The sequence below is a fragment of the Nelumbo lutea genome, chromosome 5 (assembly GCF_056320005.1).
Source record: "Nelumbo lutea isolate HS-2025 chromosome 5, American lotus-T2T, whole genome shotgun sequence".
Classification (NCBI taxonomy): domain Eukaryota; kingdom Viridiplantae; phylum Streptophyta; class Magnoliopsida; order Proteales; family Nelumbonaceae; genus Nelumbo; species Nelumbo lutea.
The window spans coordinates 59,943,880-59,949,953 of record NC_142688.1 but is presented as its reverse complement, the minus strand read 5'-3'; positions in this window follow the sequence as shown (position 1 = coordinate 59,949,953).

Below are 6,074 nucleotides of genomic sequence, written 5' to 3'. Positions count from 1 at the left end.
GAATGTGTTGAAGTGATGCTTCTCAAATTTTTATCACATTTTGCATCTAGTGTGTTATTGATATTTGCAAATTTTCAGTATTGTCATCATTTTCATCATTTTGCACAATAAGTTTTCTGCCATTGCACATGAATTTTTTCCACTATTGTACAATAAATTTCTCCACTTTGTTGCACATGAATTTTCTGCTACATAACACATAAGTATTCCACCTCTATCATTGAATAAATCAGAATTTTTCGCTTTTTAGCATATGTTCTTCCGCTTTTTAACACAGGTTTCTCTGCTTTATAGCACATGACTTTTCCACTGCAAAGCACATGAACATTTCCGCCCTTTCACACATTTCAAATAATAATTTATCACTTTTTCGCACATGTTCTTCCACTTTATAGCACATGAGTTTTTTTGTTGTATAGCACACGGATTTTCTGCTCTTTTGCACATCACATATCAAAATTTCCCACTTTTTAGCACATGTTTCTCCACTTAACACATGAACTTTCCATTGCATAGCACATGAACATTCTGCCTCTGAAACAAAATAAATCAATTTTTTTTCGCTTTTTAATACATGTCCTTCTGCTTTTCGCACAGGTTTCTCTGTTTTATAGCACATGAATTTTTCGCTACACAACACATGAACATTCTGCCTTTGGCATAGAATAAATCAGAATTTTTTGCTTTTTAGCACATGCTCTTCTGCCTTTTTGCACAAGTTTCTCTGCTTTATAGCACATGAATGTTTCGCTGCACAGCACATGAGCATTCTGCCTCTAACATAAAATAAATTAGAATTTTTCGCTTTTTAACGCATATTCTTCCACTTTTTAGCATAGGTTTCCCCACGTTATAGCACATGGATTTTCTGCTACACAACACATGAACATTTCACCTCTAGCATAGAATAACTCAGAGTTTTCTACTATTTAGCATATGTTCTTCCACTTTTTAGCACAATTTTTTTCGCTTTATAGCACATGAGTTTTTTTGTCATTGCACAATAAATTTTTTGCCCTTTCGCACATCACAAATCAAAATTTTCCGCTTTGCACATGCTTTCTCGCTTTATAGCACATGAGAATTTCTTTGCACAACATACGGATATTCCGTCATCTAGCACATCATAAACTAGATTTTTTGTTGCATGGCACATAAGTTTTTCACCTTTGGCACATCACAGATGAGGTTTTTTCGTTGCATAGCACATAGATTTTCCGCCATTTGGCACATTATAAATCCGATTTTTTGCTACATAGCACATGAGTTTTCGACATTTGGCACATCACAAATGAGGTTTTCCGCTGCATAGCACATAGATTTTCTGCCATCTAGCAAATGATAAATCAGATTTTCTGCTGCATAACACATGATTTTTTTGCCTTTGGCATATCACGGATGAGGTTTTTCTGCTGCATAGCACATATATTTTCGCATCTAGAACATCATAAATTATAACTTTTCCGTTGCATAGCACATGAGTTTTTCACCCTTGGCACATCACAAATGAGGATTTTACGCTGCATAGTACATAGATTTTATGCCATTTGGCACATCATAAATCACCGATTTTCTCGCTTCATAGCACATGAATTTCGTTGCATAGAACATAATTTTCTTATCACCAACTTGGCACATCATAATCACTGATTTCTTCACTTTATAGCACAGATATTTTCCGCTACACTAGCATATCACAATTTTAATCAAGGCTTTATTATTGTTTTCATCGCTACATGGCACATTATGGTTTTTTAATTTTGTGTTTCTCACCTCACGGTAAATAATTAACCTCGCTCCACAAGATCGTCTATCGCTTGTTGGAAAATTAACTATTACCAAAATTAAATAGATTTCATACATTAAGTTGCTTTTATCTTGTTTTCTACTTATTTTTAATACTTCTCTTTACGGAAAATGTACCTTGATCTTGAAGGTTCTTGATACCTAGGAAGGGTCACTTTGCCAATAATAAAATGGCCTGAATATGATGAAACAATGTTGCATGGGAACTCCCTTTCGTCTCACTCCTCCTTCCTCACCTTGCCCCTCTTCTAAGCCGCCCTTTGTAAAAATCTTTGTGTGCTTCTTTTGGTCTTTGTTGTTTCGTAATTTTCAACCTCACAACAAAAAGGGGCAGCTCTTGGACCCGATTTTTGCTCGGTCCATCGCCTGAGCCTCCAATTCGCCCCAAACACTCGATTAGACCCTTTCGACCTCTCTAAAACACCTAAAAACCCAAAAAAAACCCAAGTTTTAACTCAAGAGCCCTCAGATCCACCGTTAAACCTATTCGATACCAATCCGATGGCCCCAATTGACCCTTACTTACACATTAACCACTAGATCTGACACAACCCTCAGACCCAAGATCTCCCAAAACACCTACCCATAAAATTTCAACTCAACATTCCCCTATTTCCCTCCTCATCAAACAAAGGTTCCATTTTGACCTCTTTCATTAGCCTAAACACTCAGAACCCAAATTACCTTGATCTTGACACACCCGAGCTAATATGACCACACCTTCAGACTCCAGACACACCAAAACACCTACCCATGAAATTTTAACCCTAGATTTCCTCATTTGTCCCTCTATTAAACCAAGATTCCATTTTGAAACATCTTATTAACCCAAATTCCTATGATCTTGACCTTCTAAGACTGATCAGACAATATAATCAGATCCCAGACCCCTCCAAATGCCTACCTTTTAAATTTCAGCCCCAAACAAATTCATTTACCCTCGATCACATAAAGATTTTATTTTAAGGCTTTAGATTGACTAGATTCCAAATCTACTCGATCCGGGCCCAATTGGCTCAATCTAATTTTACTAACCATCTCAGACTAAACAAAAACCCCACTCGGAGAAATTTCACCCAAAACTGCCTTTATTTTCCCCTTCATTACACAAAGATTCTATTTCTAGCCTTTAGACTAACCAAATTGAACCCTTTCCAAATCTACCCAGTCTGGGCCCATTTGGGCCAATCTGACCCCACCAATCAACCCAAAAGTCCAAAAATCCTGTCCCATGAAATTTCATTCAAAACTATCCCCATTTACCTCTTTATCCAAGAAGATTCCATTTCAACCAATCTTACTAGACCTCACACAGGATCCCCATCTATAGTCAAACCCATCTCAACTTTCAAATTTTTACCCAAAATCTTAGCCATTCATCCAAAACCCCTGTTTGACCACCCTTTGACCCGGTTTGACTAGACTTTTCTGGAATAACAAAAATGCCATTTAAGTCCCCAAAATTACGAAAGTACCATTAACTATACTTATAAATTAATACTAAAGTTTCCAATTCAACCTAATCGACTATTCACCTTCTCCCCCATTCGAATGGAACCCAACCCGGGTGGTGGCGAATTAGAGGTGGCAACAACCAACCTCCATCCAGCCTCTCTTCTTCTCTCTCTCAGTACTTTCTCTCTCACTCTCTCCTTCTTTTTCTCTTCCTTTCCTCCTCCTTCTTCTTCTTTCCGTTTTCTCCCTCGGCTTCATCCCTGTCGTTGCAACATCGAGCAACAACGGTCGTGTCGTCCGTTTCCCGCCCTACCATGCAGATCTTTCCCTCTCTTCTTTCTTCTTCTTCTTCTTCTTCTCTGTTACATTGTCGCCGGTGCAACTAGTTGCAATGATGGATTCCAGCCTAGCGATCTCCCATTCCACCAACGGCACCTTTTCCTCTCTTTCCTCTCTCTCTCTCTCTCTCTCTTTTATTATTCATTTTTTTTTCTTTTGTTTCTACATTGAGCTAGTTGTCACCCCTCTGTCATAATCCAATCCACCACCGAACTTGAAGCAGTGACAAATCCAATCAGATCCCTTCGCCTCCCTCACTCCCTTTCTCATTTCTCATTTCTGTCTCTTTCTCCCTTCCATTGGATTAAATCCCCCTGATCATTGGATTCAAAATCAGACTATCCACCATTGGAACCAAACCACAATAGTGGCAGACCTCAGCCCAAGATTGATGGTGCAAACCTTTCGGCATATCTCAATTCTCTTTTCTTGAGCATGCTTTTGATTCCCTAATCTAGTTCCTCGAAGTTGGAAGACTAGTGACACGTATCTGTTAGCTCAGTCGATTCCCCTATTCATCCATTATCGAGTTCGAGCTACCATTCAACCCTACTAATCCTTACTTTAGTGGTATATTTCTTTGGTATTAGGTTGTTTCCTATGTTTTGTTTTTCTATCCTATTTACCATGAGTTTCGATGGATTGCTATCGTGTATTTCATTTCGTTGATTATAATTTTTTTTTCTCCCATCCGATATTGCTATTGCTAATGCTTGTGTTCAACATATTATGCTTTGCATATATTCTCTTCAACATATTTAGTTGATTGGATTTCTGCTAAATGCTTAAATGCTTAGGATTGGGTTTAATGTCATTATGATTCCCTTAAGATTTCTTGAGCTGTATACTCTAAATGTTCAATTTAGATTTGTGAATCTAATTGAATGATTACTAAAGTTGGTTTCTTGGATTGGAAAGGAGAAGGACCTGGAAGTTTAGTTTGTCGATTATGCTTTAATCAATTAGTTTATTACTTATTTACGTTTGTTGGTATACCATGTGGGTTCCACTTATTGGACCCAGGAGTGGGGTGCCTAACCCCTTCCCTCTCCCATCTGAGACCTACCCAGACTAGTGTAGCTAGTGCCTAGGCTTTGTAGTCACTATTAAACTGAACACGCTTTTCGATGTTGATCTTGGAGGTTTCATTACCTCCAATTCTGTATTTGATGGGTGGTGATTCCATTTCCAGCCCAAGTGGTAAGTGAGTAGGTTTTTCTGACGCTTATAGAGGCTGGATGAGGTGGGGTGCCCGATAAGAGGCCACACTCAAGGCAACAGCCCCGCTGAAAGCCTGGGCACCATGGCAAGCACATGTCTTCGGATCCAACAAAGTCTACCCCTTAGAGTCCAACAACAGCTGATGCACCAACCAGTCACCGATGACCTCTCGACCCCCTAGCCGAAGAGGGAATGAATTTACACAATCTTGCAATCACCGTCGAGACCAGGAACATCATCATCACCATCAACAAGAAAATTCGCGAGACGAAGGTAGGTGATCGGGCCACCACAGCCTCCCTTTAAGGGTTGAGGACCGACGCCGCGCCTCTCTCCCTCTTGCATCTCGGATCTCTAGGGCCTCTTGAATGACAAGCGGGCCAGAAGAAATGAACACGTGCCCGTGTCAGAATACTCGGTGTTAGCACCCGATTTTTGCTTGGTTTGCCGCCTGAACCTCCAATTTACCTCAAACACCCATTCAAGCTCTTTGAAACACCCAAAAAACAAAAAATCCTGAATTTCACCCCAAAAACCCTTATATCCACCATTGAACCTACATAATACCCATCCAATGGCCCCGATCAACCTCCAATTACACCTCAACCATTAGATCAGACATAACTATCAGACCCATGACTTCCCGAAACACCTACCCATGAAATTTCAGCCCTAGATTCCCCTGTTACTCACTCATCAAACAAAAATTTCATTTTGACCTTTCTCGTTAACCTAAACATTTGGAACCCAAATTCCCTTGACCTTGACACATCCAAATAGATCAAACCACACCATTAAACCCCGGATACATCAAAACACTTGCCCATAAAGTTTCAACCCCAAATTCCCATATTTGCCCTTCCATCAAACCAAGATTCCATTCCGAAACATCTTATTGGTTCAATTTCTTACGACCTTGACCCTCCAAAGACAGATCAGACCTCATCACCAGATCCCAGACACCCCAAATTCTCATTTGTGAAATCTTAGCACAAAAATTATGTTTTAAGGCTCTGGATTGACTAGATTCCAAGTCCTTCCGATCTAGGTTCATTTGATTCAATTTGACCTTACCAATCACCTCAGACCAATATTTTATATCATTGATTTATGTAATTATATCATTAATTTTCAATATTTTATATATTTTATGGTAATTATAAATGAGTATTTAAGATGTCACTTAACAATATTATTTTTTCTTAAATTTCAGCATATTATTTAAATCCAGCCTTTCAATATGATCATGATTT